The 18,040-nt window shown below is 47.3% G+C and overlaps 1 protein-coding gene across 1 annotated transcript in view; it reads left to right on the plus strand.

Moving 5' to 3' along the window:
• The first annotated feature begins 1,204 nt into the window (after nt 1–1,204).
• The window catches only part of MEGF8 (multiple EGF like domains 8), a 119,501-nt gene continuing 102,665 nt past the window's right edge, over nt 1,205–18,040 (plus strand). The window contains exon 1 of the mRNA XM_073602044.1: nt 1,205–1,306. The gene's annotated coding sequence lies outside the window, so the exon portion shown is untranslated. The remainder of the gene's footprint in view (nt 1,307–18,040) is intronic.

The following is an 18,040-nucleotide window of genomic DNA, read 5'->3' on the forward strand; positions in this document are numbered from 1 at the left end:
TTCCTTTCCTCAGCGTTGTCAGTGTCTGAGGAAAGGGAAGCCGATACCCAGCTTTCCTGTGACCGGGGACATTTACAGTTTTACACTGATAATCAGTGCCTTGATGATCAGTGCAGCCCCATCACTGCCAATCGGTGCCACTCAGTGCAGCATATTAGTGACCATCAGTGCCATCTATCAGTGCCCGTCAGTGCAGCATATTAGTGACCATCAGTGCCATCTATCAGTGCCCATCAGTGCCGCCTCATCAGTGCAGCATATTAGCATAGCTCCCACACTGGACACACTGGCAGCATTTGATGGGCACACTGGCAGAATTTGATGGGCACACTGGCAGCGTTTGATGGCACAGTGGCAGCGTTTGATGGCACAGTGGCAGCGTTTAGCACAGTGGCAGCATTTTATGGGCACAGTGGCAGCGTTTGGTGGGCACGGTAGCAGCGTTTGATGGGCACAGTGGCAGCGTTTGGCACAGTGGCAGCGTTTGATGGGCACAGTGGCAGCATTTGGCACAGTGGCAGCGTTTGATGGGCACAGTGGCAGCGTTTGGCACAGTGGCAGCGTTTGATGGGTACAGTGGCAGTGTTTGATGGGCACAGTGTCAGCGTTTGGCACAGTGGCAGCGTTTGATGGGCACAGTGGCAGTGTTTGATGGGTACAGTGGCAGCGTTTGATGGGCACAGTGGCTGCATTTGGCACAGTGGCAGCGTTTGATGGGCACAGTGGCAGCGTTTAGCACAGTGGCAGCGTTTGATGGGTACAGTGGCAGCGTTTGATGGGCACAGTGGCAGCGATTGGCACAGTGGCTGGGTTTGATGGGTACAGTGGCAGCATTTGCGCTAGTGGCTGCAATTGATGGGCACAGTGGCTGCAATTGATTTTTTTCTGTATTGCAAACAAGTAGATGCTTTATACACAATGACAATCTATTTCTATTGTTTTTGATTATTATTTTTGTTTTCAGTGAAAAGGAATTTGAAAAAGACAGCTGCTCAGACCACAGCTGGTCCAAGCTTTGTTGCAATGCAATTGCAAATGCAATGTCATGTTACCTACGCAATTTTCTGCCCATAGAGGGCGCAAGGAGAGCTGTTGTACGGAAATAGCAGTTCTCGCAGTCTCCACAGGTGTCGCCCTATCCCAATCATCCTCTATCAAACTTTAGCGCTCTGTTCTTAGGCCGTGTATTTTCCGTACAGGGGGCGGGGTGTAGCGACTCCTTCCGGTGCGGTGCGCAGCTGGCGAGTTTTGGTTCCGGTTCATGTGGGAGTCCAGAGGTGTAAATAGCGGATCGAGCTGGCGGAGGGTGAGTGTGCTGGAGATGGGGGGGGAGGGGTGTATACTGGACCGGGGTCGGTGCTGGGAAGGCTGGGACATCCAATGGCACCACAGTTCCCAGCATGCACTGGCAGGCTCCCCATTATTAGGTGGTGTGGCACTGTAAGTCCCAGCAGACCCTTCCAGGTTGTGTATGGAGAGCCTAGAGCCAGGCACACAGCTTCATTCACCAATGAATTGTATACAATGGAGCTATTTATTGTATTTCTGTCCATCCAGGCCTGGGATTTACACAGCTCTGCCAACTTAGGATTTTTTTGATGTGGTGCAGCAGCACTCAGACTGGGGGAGGGTGAGGTAGCACTAAAGCCCAATGGGGTGTCCTGCATGCAGCTGTTCAGCAAATTCCATGCAGTCCTGAGAGCTGCTACAAGCTCAGCATCCTTGCATGCTTCTGATGTCGGGTGCAGGCCCCCTGCGGTTGGTTGCACTTCACATAATCCATAACAAAGAAGAGGTTTAGAGGCAAAACTAATTTCTGTACACAAAGACGCAGCTTTTATCTCTGCCTGTGTGGCTGGGCTCTTAGGCTATACAGCTTGGTCACCGTCCAAACCCCGGCCTGTGATTGGATAGTGAGGGAGCAGCGGCAGACCATCCAGCTCAGGTCTCTCCTCCAATCAGCATCTTCACATATCAATCCATAACAAAAATAACCCCTCACCGTGGTAAAAACCAGGAAGGTAATCAATTGAAGCATAGTTCCATCACCAAAAAACCTTCAAAGTCCAACGCGTTTCGTCTCATAGGGTCCTATGACTAAGCTCCACCCATGGAGTGAAACGCGTTGGGACGTTGAAGCTTTGTGGTGACATAACTATGCTTCAATGGATTACCTTCCTGACTTTTACCACGGCAAGTGGCTCTCCTTCTCTGTTATGGATTGATATTGAAAAAGTATTCACACCCCTTGACATTTTCAACATTTAGGGTGTCGGTAGGCCTGTGTCCACCGACATCCGCCGCTCCATGGGGGGGAGACCGGAGGGTCCGATCAGATCCGCCTGAAAAACTGACCCCACCGGACAGCCCGTGTGAAAGGAACCCTTTGTTATGTTCCAACCAAAAACGTAAATGTATTTTATTGGGATTTTATGTGATAGACCGACTAGAGCTGCACGATTCTGGCTAAAATCAGAATGAGAATTTTTTTTTGCTCAGAATTCTCGCGGCGTAACATCATCTTTCACATTAAAACAAAAAAAAAAATTGGGCTAACTTTACTGTTTCGTTTTTTTTTTTTTTTTATTCATTGAAGTGTATTTTTTCCCAAAAAATTGCTTTTGAAAGACCGCTGGTGTGACATAAAAATATTGCAGCAATTGCCATTTTATTCCCTAGGGTCTCTGATAAAATATATATAATGTTTGGGGGGTCCAAGTCATTTTCTATCAAAAAAATCTTGATTTTAACTTAAGAAACAAATGTCAGAAAAAGATTTAGACTTTAGGTGATTAAACTTCCTGCATTTACAGGTTGTTAAAAACTTGGCAGACTGCCCAGATTATTTCTTTACACAGAAGTTCTATCCCTTTGATCTAAAAAGGAAGAGTTAGTTACAATGTTTCATGTTAAAAACTTGGCAGACTGCCCCTATGTCTTCTTTTGACAGCTGAGTGAGCAGATAAGTCTCTCCACTTGTTATATGAAAGAGAATCAGCAACCTCTGCAGGAGAGATCGAGGTGAATCGAGATCACGATTTTTCTAACAATTAATTGTGCAGCTCTAAGACCAACACAAAGTGGCACATAATTGTGAAGTGGAAGGAAAATGATAAATGATAAATGTTTTCCACATTTTTTTTTACAAATAAATATGTGAAAAGTGTGGTGTGCATTTGTATTTAGCCCCCTTTACTCTGATACCCCTAACTAAAATCTAGTGGAACCAATTGTCCTCAGAAGTCACCTAATTAGTAAACAGAGTCCACCTGTGTGTAATGTAATCTCAGTATAAATACAGCTGTTCTGTGAAGCCCTCAGAGGTTTGTTAGAGAATCTTAGTCAACAAACAGCATCATGAAGGCCAAGGAACACACCAGACAGGTCAGGGATAAAATTGTGGAGAAGTTTAAAGCAGGGTTAGGTTATAAATAAATATCCCAAGCTTTGAACATCTCACAGAGTACTGTTCAATTCATCATCTGAAAATGGAAAGAGTATGGCACAACTGCAAACCTACCAAGACATGGCCGTCCACCTAAACTGACAGGCTGGGCAAGGAGAGCATTCATCAGAGAAGCAGCCAAGAGGCCCATGGTAACTCTGGAGGAGCTGCAGAGATCCACAGCTCAGGTGGGAGAATCTGTTCACAGGACAACTATTAGTCGTGCTCTCCACAAATCTGACCTTTATGGAAGAGTGGCAAGAAGAAAGTCATTGATGAAAGAAAGTCATAAGAAGTCCTGTTTGCTGTTAGCGAGGAGCCATGTGGGGGACACAGAAAACATGTGGAAGGTGGTTTTCTGGGCAGATGAGACCAAAATTGAACTTTTTGGCCTAAAAGCAAAACACTATGTGTGGTGGAAAACTAATGGGCAAAAATGTCTCTCTAGATGTCCAAAGCTGGTAGAGACATCCCCAAAAAGACTTGCAGCTGTAATTGCAGAGAAAGGAGGTCCTACAAAGTATTGACTCTTTTCACATATTTGTAAAAAAAATGTTGAAATCCATTTATCATTTTCCTTCCACTTCACAATTATGTGCCACTTTGTGTTGGTCTATCACATAAAATCCCAATAATATATATATATATATATGGATGTAGCGATACTGGTATCGGTGCTGATACTAGGCATTTTCACGGGTGTCGGTACTCAGGAAAATGCTCCGATGCCAAAAACCAATACCGGAAGTGACTTTAGTTGGGGGTGGGGAACCTCCTCCTCCCCTCCAGCAGTGGGGTTCCTGGCACCAGGACGAGGGGGGGGGGAATCCACAGCACAGTGTGAACAGGCTGATAGCTGACCACACCGACACTCCTGCTCCCGGCTGCCTTTTATTCATTATGCAGCATTGCTGCGATCCTCTCCGGCCTCTGTAAACAAGAAGAGGGTGGGTGATGTCATGACTCCTCCCATCCTGTTCCTGCACAGAGAGAGAACTAGCTGGATGGCTGGCCGCTATCCAATAACAGAGAGTGGGCGGGTCACCAAGGGCAAGGGGCTGGACAGCATCAGCACATGTGTTTCTATGTGAGGCAGCTGTGGAAGCATCCCTGGAAGCAGAACCGAGTAATGAGGAGAGCAAGTCCTGCAAACAGGTTAGTGTAGTATGTACAGGACAGTGTCAGCCGGGTACAGACCAGTCCTATACACTAGTACCATACAGTATATACAGACCAGTCTGTACCCCAACACTGTACTGTATATGTTATACACACACCAGTCTGTAAATAATGTAAGGTACGGTGTCAGTGTACAGACTGGTCTGTACCTAATGCCCTGTACTGCGCCCTCCTAACACCCTTCTAATGCCCTGTACTGCACCCTCCTAACGCCCTGTACTGCGCCCTCCTAACATCCTGTACTGAACCCTCCTAATGCCCTGTACTGCGCCCTCCTAACATCCTGTACTGAACCCTCCTAATGCCCTGTACTGCGCCCTCCTAATGCCCTGTACTGCGCCCTCCTAACATCCTGTACTGAACCCTCCTAACATCCTGTACTGAACCCTCCTAATGCCCTGTACTGCGCCCTCCTAATGCCCTGTACTGCGCCCTCCTAACATCCTGTACTGCGCCCTCCTAATGCCCTGTACTGCGCCCTCCTAACGCCCTGTACTGCGCCCTCCTAATGCCCTGTACTGCGCCCTTCTAACGCCCTGTACTGCGCCCTTCTAACGCTCTGTACTGCGCCCTTCTAACGCCCTGTACTGCGCCCTTCTAACGCCCTGTACTGCGCCCTTCTAACGCCCTGTACTGCACCCTCCTAACGCCCTGTACTGCGCCCTCCTAACGCCCTGTACTGCGCCCTCCTAATGCCCTGTACTGCGCCCTCCTAACATCCTGTACTGCACCCTCCTAATGCCCTGTACTGCACCCTCCTAATGCCCTGTACTGCGCCCTCCTAATGCCCTGTACTGCGCCCTTCTAACGCCCTGTACTGCGCCCTTCTAACGCCCTGTACTGCTCCCTCCTAACGCCCTGTACTGCGCCCTTCTAACGCCCTGTACTGCGCCCTTCTAACGCCCTGTACTGCGCCCTCCTAACGCCCTGTACTGCGTCCTCCTAACGCCCTGTACTGCGTCCTCCTAACGCCCTGTACTGCGTCCTCCTAACGCCCTGTACTGCGCCCTCCTAATGCCCTGTACTGCGCCCTTCTAACGCCCTGTACTGCGCCCTCCTAATGCCCTGTACTGCGCCCTTCTAACGCCCTGTACTGCGCCCTCCTAACGCCCTGTACTGCGCCCTCCTTTCGCCCTGTACTGCGCCCTCCTAACGCCCTGTACTGCGCCCTCCTAACGCCCTGTACTGCGCCCTTCTAATGCCCTGTACTGCGCCCTCCTAACGCCCTGTACTGCGCCCTCCTAACGCCCTGTACTGCGCCCTCCTAACGCCCTGTACTGCGCCCTCCTAACGCCCTGTACTGCGCCCTCCTTTCGCCCTGTACTGCGCCCTCCTTTCGCCCTGTACTGCGCCCTCCTTTCGCCCTGTACTGCGCCCTCCTTTCGCCCTGTACTGCGCCCTCCTAGTGCCCTGTACTGCGCCCTCCTAATGCCCTGTACTGCATCCTCCTAACGCCCTTCTAATGCCCTGTACTGCGCCCTCCTAACGCCCTCCTAATGCCCTGTACTGCGCCCTCCCAACGCCCTGTATTGCGCCCTCCTAACGCCCTTCTAATGTCCTGTACTGCGCCCTCCTAACGCCCTGTACTGCGCCCTTCTAACGCCCTGTACTGTGCCCTCCTAATGCCCTGTACTGCGCCCTCCTAACGCCCTGTACTGCGCCCTCCTTTCGCCCTGTACTGCGCCCTCCTTTCGCCCTGTACTGCGCCCTCCTTTCGCCCTGTACTGCGCCCTCCTTTCGCCCTGTACTGCGCCCTCCTAATGCCCTGTACTGCATCCTCCTAACGCCCTTCTAATGCCCTGTACTGCGCCCTCCTAACGCCCTCCTAATGCCCTGTACTGCGCCCTCCCAACGCCCTGTATTGCGCCTTCCTAACGCCCTTCTAACGCCCTGTACTGCGCCCTTCTAACGCCCTGTACTGCGCCCTTCTAATGCCCTGTACTGCACCCTCCTAACGCCCTGTACTGCGCCCTCCTAACGCCCTGTACTGCGCCCTCCTAATGCCCTGTACTGCGCCCTTCTAACATCCTGTACTGCGCCCTCCTAATGCCCTGTACTGCACCCTCCTAATGCCCTGTACTGCGCCCTCCTAATGCCCTGTACTGCGCCCTCCTAACGCCTTGTACTGCGCCCTCCTAATGCCCTGTACTGCGCCCTTCTAACGCCCTGTACTGCGCCCTTCTAACGCCCTGTACTGCTCCCTCCTAACGCCCTGTACTGCGCCCTTCTAATGCCCTGTACTGCGCCCTTCTAACGCCCTGTACTGCGCCCTCCTAACGCCCTGTACTGCGCCCTCCTAACGCCCTGTACTGCGTCCTCCTAACGCCCTGTACTGCGTCCTCCTAATGCCCTGTACTGCGCCCTTCTAACGCCCTGTACTGCGCCCTCCTAATGCCCTGTACTGCGCCCTTCTAACGCCCTGTACTGCACCCTTCTAACGCCCTGTACTGCGCCCTCCTTTCGCCCTGTACTGCGCCCTCCTAACATCCTGTACTGCGCCCTCCTAATGCCCTGTACTGCGCCCTCCTAATGCCCTGTACTGCGCCCTCCTAACGCCCTGTACTGCGCCCTCCTAACGCCCTGTACTGCGCCCTCCTAACGCCCTGTACTGCGCCCTCCTAACGCCCTGTACTGCGCCCTCCTAACGCCCTGTACTGCGCCTTCCTAACGCCCTGTACTGCGCCCTCCTAACGCCCTGTACTGCGCCCTCCTAACGCCCTGTACTGCGCCCTCCTAACGCCCTGTACTGCGCCCTCCTTTCGCCCTGTACTGCGCCCTCCTTTCGCCCTGTACTGCGCCCTCCTCTCGCCCTGTACTGCGCCCTCCTTTCGCCCTGTACTGCGCCCTCCTAGTGCCCTGTACTGCGCCCTCCTAATGCCCTGTACTGCATCCTCCTAACGCCCTTCTAATGCCCTGTACTGCGCCCTCCTAATGCCCTCCTAATGCCCTGTACTGCGCCCTCCCAACGCCCTGTATTGCGCCCTCCTAACGCCCTTCTAATGTCCTGTACTGCGCCCTCCTAACGCCCTGTACTGCGCCCTCCTAACACCCTTCTAATGCCCTGTACTGTGCCTTCCTAATGCCCTGTACTGCCCCCTCCCTGTTTTTCCTCCTCCTTCCCCCCCACCAGTTGTCACCTCTGCCCCCATGTCTCTCAATGACCTTCCCATCCTCTTCCCCCAGCAATCACAGCCTTTTTCTTCTCAATTCTCCCACCCCACAATCCCTATTTCACCCCACCCTCAACTACCCGGCCCTCACTTGCCCCTCTACTTCCCACCCTGCCCTCACCCCAGCCTCGCCCAACTCCCTAACAACCCCCATCCTAAACCACCCCCCTACCTACGCAATAGGTATCAGTAATTGGTATCGGCGAGTACTTACAAAAAAGTATCGGTACTCGGTGTTAAAAAAGTGGTATCGATGCAACTATATATATATATATATATATATATATATATATATATATATATATATATATATATATATATTGGTTGTAACATGACAAAATGTGGAAAATTTTAAGGGATATGAAGATATGAATACTTTTTTAAGGCACCGTACCTACTCTGTGTAATGGGTTTTCACAGAGCAGCCCCGGATCTCCTCTTCTGGGGTCCCCTCTCGGCTCTTCCTCCCCTCCCAGTGCCCCCACAGCGAGCCCCTTAGACACACACAGTAAGGCCCTGCCCCCTGCTCCCTCCTCACAGGATTTGATTGACAGCAGCGGGAGCCAATATTTCGTAAATATTTTATTCTATCTTTTCATGTGACAACACTGAAGAAATGACACTTTGCTACAATGTAAAGTAGTGAGTGTACAGCTTGTATAACAGTGTAAATTTGCTGTCCCCTCAAAATAACTCAACACAGCCATTAATGTCTAAACCACTGGCAACAAAAGTGAGTACACCCCTAAGTGAAAATGTCCAAATTGGGCCCAAAGTGTCAATATTTTGTGTGGCCACCATTATTTTCAAGCACTGCCTTAACCCTCTTGGGCATGGAGTTCACCAGAGCTTCACAGGTTGTCACTGGAGTCCTCTTCCACTCCTCCATGATGACATCATGGAGCTGGTGGATGTTAGAGACCTTGCGCTCCTCCACCTTCCATTTGAAGATGCCCCACAGATGTTCAATAGGGTTTAGGTCTGGAGACATGCTTGGCCAGTCCATCACCTTTACCCTCAGCTTCTTTAGCAAGGCAGTGGTCGTCTTGGAGGTGTGTTTGGGGTCGTTATCATGTTGGAATACTGCCCTGCAGCCCAGTCTCTGAAGGGAGGGGATCATGCTCTGCTTCAGTATGTCACAGTACATGTTGGCATTCATGGTTCCCTCAATGAACTATAGCTCCCCAGTGCCGGCAGCCCCAGACCATGACACTCCCCCCACCATGCTTGTCTGTAGGCAAGACACACTTGTCTTTGTACTCCTCACCTGGTTAGTGTCCAGTGTCCGATGTGTCCGCCATAATGTCGCAGTCCCGATAAAAATTGCAGATAGTCACCATTACTAATAAAAAAAAAATAAATAAATAAAAATGCCATAAATCTATCTCCTATTTTGTAGACGCTATAACTTTTGAGCAAACCAATCAATATACGATTATTGCGATTTTTTTATTTTACCAAAAATATGTAGAAGAATATATATCGGCCTAAACTGAGGAAAAAAAATCGTTTTTTTATATATTTTTGGGGGATATTGCTTTTTTTTTCAAAATTGTTTTTTTTTTTTTTTTTTGTTTATAGCACAAAAATAAAAACCGCAGAGGTGATCAAATAGCACCAAAAGAAAGCTCTATTTGTGGGGAAAAAAAGGATGTCAATTTTGTTTGGGTACAATGTCGCACGACCGCGCAATTGTCCGTGAAAGCGACGCAGTGCTGAATCGCAAAAAGTGCTCTGGTCAGGAAGGGGGTAAAATCTTCTGGGGCTGAAGTGGTTAATTCCAGCCTTTATTCTGTTGGGATTTGTCTCTACTAACTTTGCACATCTAAACCTTGCAATATTTGCCCATTCTTCTTTGCAAAACTGCTCAAGTTCAGTTAAATTTGATGGTGACCGCTTGTGGACTGCAGTCTTCAAGTCATTCTACAGATTTTCAATGGCGTTTTAAGAGGTTGTAAACCGCCACTTTCAAATTGTACCTATAGGTAAGCCTATAATAAGGCTTACTTATAGGTACAGGAAATATCTCCTAAACGTGCGCTGTTTAGGAGATCTTTACCTTGTAGTGCACCGATGATGTAATCAGCGCATGCGCTGTGAAGAAACGGCCATTTTTTCACTAGCGAGTGCCGTGGCTGGCGGCTTCCGCATGCATGCGACTCCGGCCAATCCCCGGGAGGAAGAGGGGCAAACATTGATGTGGCCTCCAGCGGGGACAGTGCTGGCTTCGTTGCAGGTAAGTATCACATAATGTGCTAGTATGCGATGCATACTAGCACATTATGTTTTTACTTTGCAGGGAACAAAAAAGGAAGTAAAACCTATCAGGGTTTACTTCTTGTTTAAGCCCAGGTTCACACCAGTACCATCACAGACATTACATTTGATTCGCACTTACAGTGCCGATCACATGCGATGTCTGTGAGATGCGAGTTCAGCCGTACAGTTTGTATGGCTGAACTCGCAGTAGATTCGCACAGAAACATGTGCAGGGACTTGTTTTTCCCCGCACTAGAATCGGATTGCATGGGTTTTCTCACCTATGAGATCCGATTCCTGTGTGAATTCACAGTATGCACTGCGGTCTGTGAACCGATCTGGGGGGGTGTCATTAGCAATGTAATGACGCCCGCAGCGGTTTGCAGAAGGCAGTGTGAACTGCCTGCGGGAGAGGAGCGATGTGGGAACCTGCTCTGGAATCGCATCAGTGTGAACCTCGTGTAAGGCTGGCCATACATGGTTGAATGTCCAAAGAATTTTCTTTTGAAAATCAGAAAATTTGTGCGTTTTGTGATCTGAGGCGCCACCATTGATTTCGAAATTCGGCCAACCAAGCCTTCAATTTCACCTCATGTTGCTACAGAAAAGAATTTTCGTGGCTGGAAATCTTCTTTTCTTTCCGGGAATTTTCTTTTCTTGCACATGTGCATTTATTTTTCAATCACATTTCTCACACGATTCTCCCATCATTGATTAGAAAATCGTTAGTTTTTCAAAAATTTTCCACCATGTCCGATTACTCAGGTTTGATAGCCGCACGAAAATCGGGCCGTTGCTGCAGCCCACTAATGGTGCGAAACGCGAACAAAAATTCTTAGATAAGATTTTTGAAAGAAAATTCTTTCAAAATTCGATCCATCTATGGCCTGCCTTAGTCTGGGCTCTGACTAGGCCATGCAAGGACATTCATCTTTTTCTCCTTCAACCACTGTGTGGTCATTTTTGCTGTGTGCTTTGGGTCATTGTCATGTTGGAAGGTAAACCTTCTTCCCATTGACAACTTTCTGGCAGAGGGCAGCAGATTTTCCCCAAGAATGTGACGGTATTTTGCCCCGCCCATTTTTCCTTCTATCCTGACAAGTCCTCTGGTCCCTGCTGCAGAGAAACACCCCCCATAACAGGATATTACCACCTCCATGCTTTACTGTAGGAATGGCGTTACTTGGACTTACTGTGTGACAGGTCTCTTAGGCTATACAGCTTGGTCACCGTCCAAACCCCGGCCTGTGATTGGATAGTGAGGAAGCAGCGGCAGACCATCCAGCTCAGCTTTCAGGTCTCTCCTCCAATCAGCATGCACCTTCACATATCAATCCATAACAGAGAAGGGGAGCCCCTCACCGTGGTAAAAGCCAGGAAGGTGATCCATTGAAGCATAGTTACATCACCAAAAAGCTTCAATATCCCAACGCGTTTCGTTTCATAGGGTCCTATGACTAAGCGCCACCCATGGAGTGAAACGCGTTGGACGTTGACTCTTTTTGGTGACATAACTATGCTTCAATAGATTACCTTCCTTACTTTTACCAAGGCAAGCGGCTCTCCTTCTTTGTTATGGATTGATATTTTGGTGTGCTTTGGGTCATTGTCATGTTGGAAGATAAACCTTCTTCCCATTGACAACTTTCTGGCAGAGGGCAGCAGATTTTCCCCAAGATTGTGACAGTATTTTGCCCCACCCATTTTTCCTTCTTTCCTGACAAGTGTCCAGTCCCTGCTGCAGAGAAACATCCCCATAACAGGATATTACCACCTCCATGCTTTACTGTAGGAATGGCCTTACTTGGATGGATTTCCGCCAGACATATTGTTTGGTGTTGAGGTCAAATAATTCAGTTTTAGTCTCATCTGACCACAACACCTTTTTCCATGTGGTTCATAACCACTTTCATCGCGCTCTGCAAAGCATCCTTGCAGTGAGAACAGTCTCTATTGATAATATATTGACGCAGTTTATCTGCATTGCAGAATGCAGCAGACTTCATGGTTGCATTTGATGTGAATGAGACCTTAGACCTAAATAGAATCATTCAAATTGCTCCGGGCTTCATGTTTATACTATGGAGTGGGAAGAAGGGAGAGGAGCGCACAGACATTCTGCTGGCAGCAAATCTCCAGGGGGAAATGGTAATGATTACACAGGATCCTATGACTTGTCTGATTGCTGTTTCACCCAGAGATTTTTTGCTGGTGGCGTCCACATATCCTGATCCGGCTGGAATCCGATCGGGTAATGATCGTCTTTATACATCTTGGGTGGTGTTATGACCTCCTCTGCAATAGTTTGTTACAGGGACAAACCCGCTACCATACTAATGAAGGGGGTCTGAGATTAAGGCCTTATGTGCACAGGACGTTTATGTAAAATAAGACTTATGCCCCGTACACACGGTCGGACATTGATCGGACATTCCGACAACAAAATCCTAGGATTTTTTCCGACGGATGTTGGCTCAAACTTGTTTTGCGTACACACGGTCATACAAAGTTGGAAAATCCGATCGTTCTGAACACGGTGATGTAAAACACGTACGTCAGGACTATAAATGGGGCAGTAGTCAAAAGCATTTGTCTCTTAATTTATTCTGAGCATGCGTGGCACTTTGTGCGTCAGATTTGTGTACACACGATCGGAAATTCCGACAACGGATTTTGTTGTCGGAAAATTTTATAGCAAGCTCTCAAACTTTGTGTGTCGGAAATTCCGATGGAAAATGTGTGATGGAGCCTACACACGGTCGGAATTTCCGACAACAAGGTCCGATACCTACCACAACTGTTTTGTTTTCACTTCAGCTGTCGGCAACGATACAAAGCATTTTGAAAAGTTATTTACAAATGAAATAAATAGATTTTTTTTTTAAATGTGCGCTTTTTCAATGTGAAATGTGTAAATATATCTTTATATATATATATATATATATATATATATATATATATGTGTAAAAATATTCACTAAGCAAACAAAAAAAAGTTTTAATTGTTTATCGTCTATAAAATAGACGTGAACAAAAAAAAAAAGCAGGAAAATAATGGAGGATAATAGGGAGGCTGATTAGAGTAAATTAGGGGTTTATAAGGGGTTAAACAGAGGAACATTTGTTCATCCCTTTGATCTGCAGATGAGGAAACAGAAAGATTCAAAAAGAAACAATGTTTCTTTTTATTTTAGTGTTTCAGAGGCTGAGCAATGTTGTTAATAAACATTGCTGGCTGCTTTTATTTTTTTTTTTTTACAGCTCCAATTACCGGACTTCTTTAACCACCGCAATACTGGGCACTTAGACACCTTCCCGCCCAGACCAGTTTTCAGCTTTCAGCGCTGTCACAATTTGAATGACAATTGCGCGGTCATCCATCACTGTACCCAAACAAATTTTTTATTATTTTGTTCCCACAAATAGAGCTTAGAGATTTCTTTTGGTGGTATTTGATCACCTCTACTGTTTTTATTTTTTGCGCAACAAAACTGAAAATTTTGAAAAAAAACAAGTTTTTCTTTGTTTCTGTTAAAAATTTTTGTAAATAGGTACGTTTTCTTCTTCAATGACGGGCACTGATATGGCTGCACTGACGGGCACTGATATGTGGCACTGATGGGCAGCGATGAGGTGGCACTGATGGGGACTGATAGGTGGCACTGGTATGGGGCACTGATGGGCACTCGTAGGTGGCATTGATTGGTACTTATGGGTGGCACTGGGTACTTATGGGTGGCACTGATAGGTGGCATGGATGAGCACTGATAGGTGGGCACTGACAGGTGGCACAGATGGATACTGATGGGTGGCACTGATGACACTAATGGGTGGCATTGCTGGGCATAACTCGAATATAATGGTGCCAATCAGTGCCCATTTTTGGGCACTGATTGGCACAGACTGGGCACATTGGGCACATATGGGTGGCCATGGGGTACATACCTGGCCATCCACATGTTGCCCCCTTCCCTGGTGGTCCTAGTGGCGATCCCTGGTGGTCCAGTGTGGTCATCTGAGGGGGGCTGCGCTGATAAGCAATCAGCACAGACCCCTCCTGTCAGGAGAGCTGCCGATCGGCTCTCCTCTACTCGCGACTGTCAGACGCGATTGAGGAAAAGCCGATCAATGGCTCTTCCTATTGACATCGTGATCAGCCATGATTGGACACGGCTGATCACGTGGTAAAGAGCCCCTGCCGGAGGCTCTTTACCAAGATTGGTGGAGCGGTGTGTCAGACTGACACACCGCAACAACGATCGCCGTGATGCGCGCCCCCGCAGGCGCGCGGCGGCATGTTATCCTGCTGGATGTCATATGACGCCCAGTCAGGATAACGGAACCGCCGCCCGGCCGTCAATCTGCTATAGGCCGGGCGGGAAGTGGTTAACACTTCAGCTGTGAACAGGGGAGACCCCCTGACAGCTCAAAGAACTGAGCCTGAAAGTATCGGTTTCAGGTATTGGTGCATTTGCACGAGTACCGATACTTGTGCAAATACTCGGTATCGGTGCAACCCTACTTGTTTTCTTTTGTTTAAAAATAACAAACATGTTATACTTACCTGCTCTGTGTAATGGTTTTGCACAGAGCAGCCCAGATCCAAATATTATTGGGTCCCCCCCGCCGGTGCTGCTGGCCCCTCCCTCCTGCTGAGTGCCCCCACAGCTTGCTATGGGGGTAGCCGAGCCCCTGCTCTGTGTGTCCAGTCAGACACAGAGTCGAGCCTTGGGCCCCGCCCTCCTCGATCTCTTTATGGGCTCACTGACTTTGACAGCAGCGGGAGTCAGTGGCGCCCGCTGTGTGTCTCAGCCAATCAGGAGGGAGAGTCCCAGACAGCCGAGTCTCTTGTGCAATGGAGATGGGGCTCAGGTAAGTATTAGGAGGGCTGCTGCACACTGAACGTTTTTTAGCTTAATGCATAGAATGCATTAGGGCCCTTTCACATGGACTGTCCAATCAGGTTCGTCCATTTTCACCCGATTTCCACATAGGGGGGAGCGGACCTGTCACCCGCCTGCTCAGCGGGGATAAGCAGAGCGATTCCCCCCCCCATTGCTGAGCAAGCGGATTCTGTTCCATGAAGGGGGTCTGTGTGAAAGGGGTCTTTAAGATAAAAAACCTTCTGCCTTTAGAACCACATTAACTCTCCTAGAAGCCAGCAGGATTTTGCATAAAAAATGCCTGATGTTTATGAAGTGCCTAAAGCTTTTACAAGATTTTACGAGTGTTTACAGGTGCCAAGCTCTTGGATGTTAATTCATTTCATTGGCCAGAATAAATAATTTATTCTGGGCATTGCAATGAATGAATGCGCCTAGCATTAACATGCGTTTAGACGTGTTTACAAGCGTCATGCGTTTTTTCTGCCCAAACTATGCTGCTCAGGCAGGGTTTTTTTTGTTTTTTGTGCCTCTAAAGGCCCCTGCTACTAAACGCTGCTACAAGCCTATATGTGCATGGACACGGCTAACATGCAGGGGAGTTTAGAGGCAGGAAAAAGAATGTCTGATGTCTCTAGAAGTAGCTGGAAAAACCTCCAGTGTGCATGAGGCCTAAAACATCACACTGACTTTTATTATGTATTTATAGTAGGGATCGACCGCTTATCGGTGGCCAATATTCACTTTTTAGAAGTATCGGTATCGGTCAAAGCACTGACCGATATTACCGATATTGCTTCAAGGGGTTTTAACGTGATGATATTGCAGCTGCATGCATCACACCGGTACCGTGTGAGGAAATCCCACCAAATTGAGGGAATCCCTGTTTGTCACCAGAACTAGTGTCCCCATTGAAAGATTTCCCACTCTACTCTACTTATTGTTGTCTGGAGGCACAGGCAACAATAAAAGCCTGACAGGTAGGGATGCACCAATATATCCGCCGCCGAAAATGACCAAAAATAGGGTCATCAGCTTTTTGGCAATAGAAAATAAAAGGTGCATATAATGGCATGCTGCGTCCCATTGACTTCAATGCAAAATCGCATGCTATGGACTTCAATGCAAAATCGCCCCCTATTAACTGCAATGCAAAATCACCCCCTATTGACTTCAATGCAAATTCGCGTCCCATTGACTTCGGTGCAAAAACGCCCCCTGTTGACTTCAGTGCAAAATCTCGTCCCATTGACTTAATTGCAAAAACGCCCCTATTGACTGCAATTCAAAATTGCTTCCTATTGACTTTAATGCACAATCTCGTCCCATTGACTTCAATTCAAAAATACCAGCCACGTTAATTAAACTTCATTATTTTTTTTAAAAAAACATCCCTTTCGGTTTTCAACCAAGTGCATCCTGAATTTTTGGTTTTAGTTTCAGCACCGGAATTTTCATTTCAGTGCACCACTACTGACAGGTGTTCTAATCCCTCTCCACTTTATCCAAAATGAAATAAAAATGCCTTTAGTTATAGTGTAGCCTCCCTGGCGGTTTTCCCGAGTGTGGCTCGGGGTTAAAATTCAGTCCCATTAGCGGTAACCCCGAGCCACACTTGGGATCGCATTGCAGGATCCTGGGGCGGCGTTACTTACCTTGTCCCCGGGATCCTGCGATGTCACCCGCAGTGTCCGAGGGCTCCGTCCTCCTCCGAAGCCTCTCTGTGCCAGGCTCCGTTCCCTGCGAGCGGCGCGACGCACGGGGGCGGAGCCTGGCGGCAAATTAAAAAAAAAGTAAAAATCATAACACATACAGTACTGTAATCTTACAGATTACTGTACTGTATGAAATGATTTCACATCCCTTTTGTCCCCAGTGCTCTGGCCCATGCCCTGCATGCAGTTTTATATTATATACACTGTTCTTTCTGCCTGGAAACTGGAGATTGTCCATAGCAACCAAAAAGTGTCCCTTTACATCAAAAGTGACTTTAGACCAGCTAGAAAACAGCGATAGTAAATTAGAACACTTGCAGAATTGAGCGATAGTGAATTGTGGGGAAATTTATTTTATTACAATTTTTTTTTTTTTTTTTTTAATTAATTATTTTTATTTATTATATTATAATTTATGTTTTTGTGTTTCAAACTTTATCATACCCGGGATATCTACTAGACTCTGGTTTGGACAGATTTAAGTGTGTTATTGTTAAGATTTACAGACCTACAATATAAAACGCCAAATTTCCATGCAAAATAATTGTACCGCTTTCAGCACCTAAAATCCGAAATAATCATACCGCCAGGGAGGTTAAGGATGAGAGTCCCGAATTGTATTTTTATAAAATGATGTGTTCAGAGTAGGAGCATAACACTAAGGGGTGAACCTACTTTGTCATATACTAAAAAAAAAAAGTATAATCAAGAAAACAGAGAGCAACATACAGTGGATATAAAAAGTCTACACACCCCTGTTAAAATGTCAGGTTTCTGTGATGTCAAAGAATGAGACAAATATAAATCATTCAGAACTTATTCCACAATTAATGTGACCTATAAACTGTACAACTCAGTTGAAAAACAAACTGAAATCTTTTTTTGGGGGGGGAGAAGTAAAAAAAAAAAAAAAAACTAAATGTGATTGCATAAGTGTGCACACCCTCTTTTATAACTAGGGAGTGCCCCCAAATAAAGTTCAGCTGTTCTAGTAGGTCTTTCCTGACATTTTCTTAGTCGCATCCTACAGCAAATGCCATGGTCCGCAGAGAGCTTTCAAAGCATCAGAGGGATCTCATTGTTAAAAGGTATCAGTCAGGAGAAGGGTACAAAAGAATTTCCAAGGCATTAGATATACCATGAAACATAGTGAAGACAGTCATCATCAAGTGGAGAAAATATGGTACATCAGTGACATTACCAAGAACTGAACATCCCTCCAAAATTGATAAAAACGAGAAGAAAACTGGTCAGGGAGGCTGCCAAGAGGCCTACAGAAACATTCAAGGAGCTGCAAGAATATCTGCCAAGTACTGGCTGTGTGGTCCATGTGACAACAATCTCCCATATTATTCATATGTCTGGGCTATGGGGTAGAGAGGCAAGATGG

Source organism: Aquarana catesbeiana, linkage group LG10, assembly GCF_042186555.1.
Source record: "Aquarana catesbeiana isolate 2022-GZ linkage group LG10, ASM4218655v1, whole genome shotgun sequence".
In the NCBI taxonomy this organism is placed as follows: domain Eukaryota; kingdom Metazoa; phylum Chordata; class Amphibia; order Anura; family Ranidae; genus Aquarana; species Aquarana catesbeiana.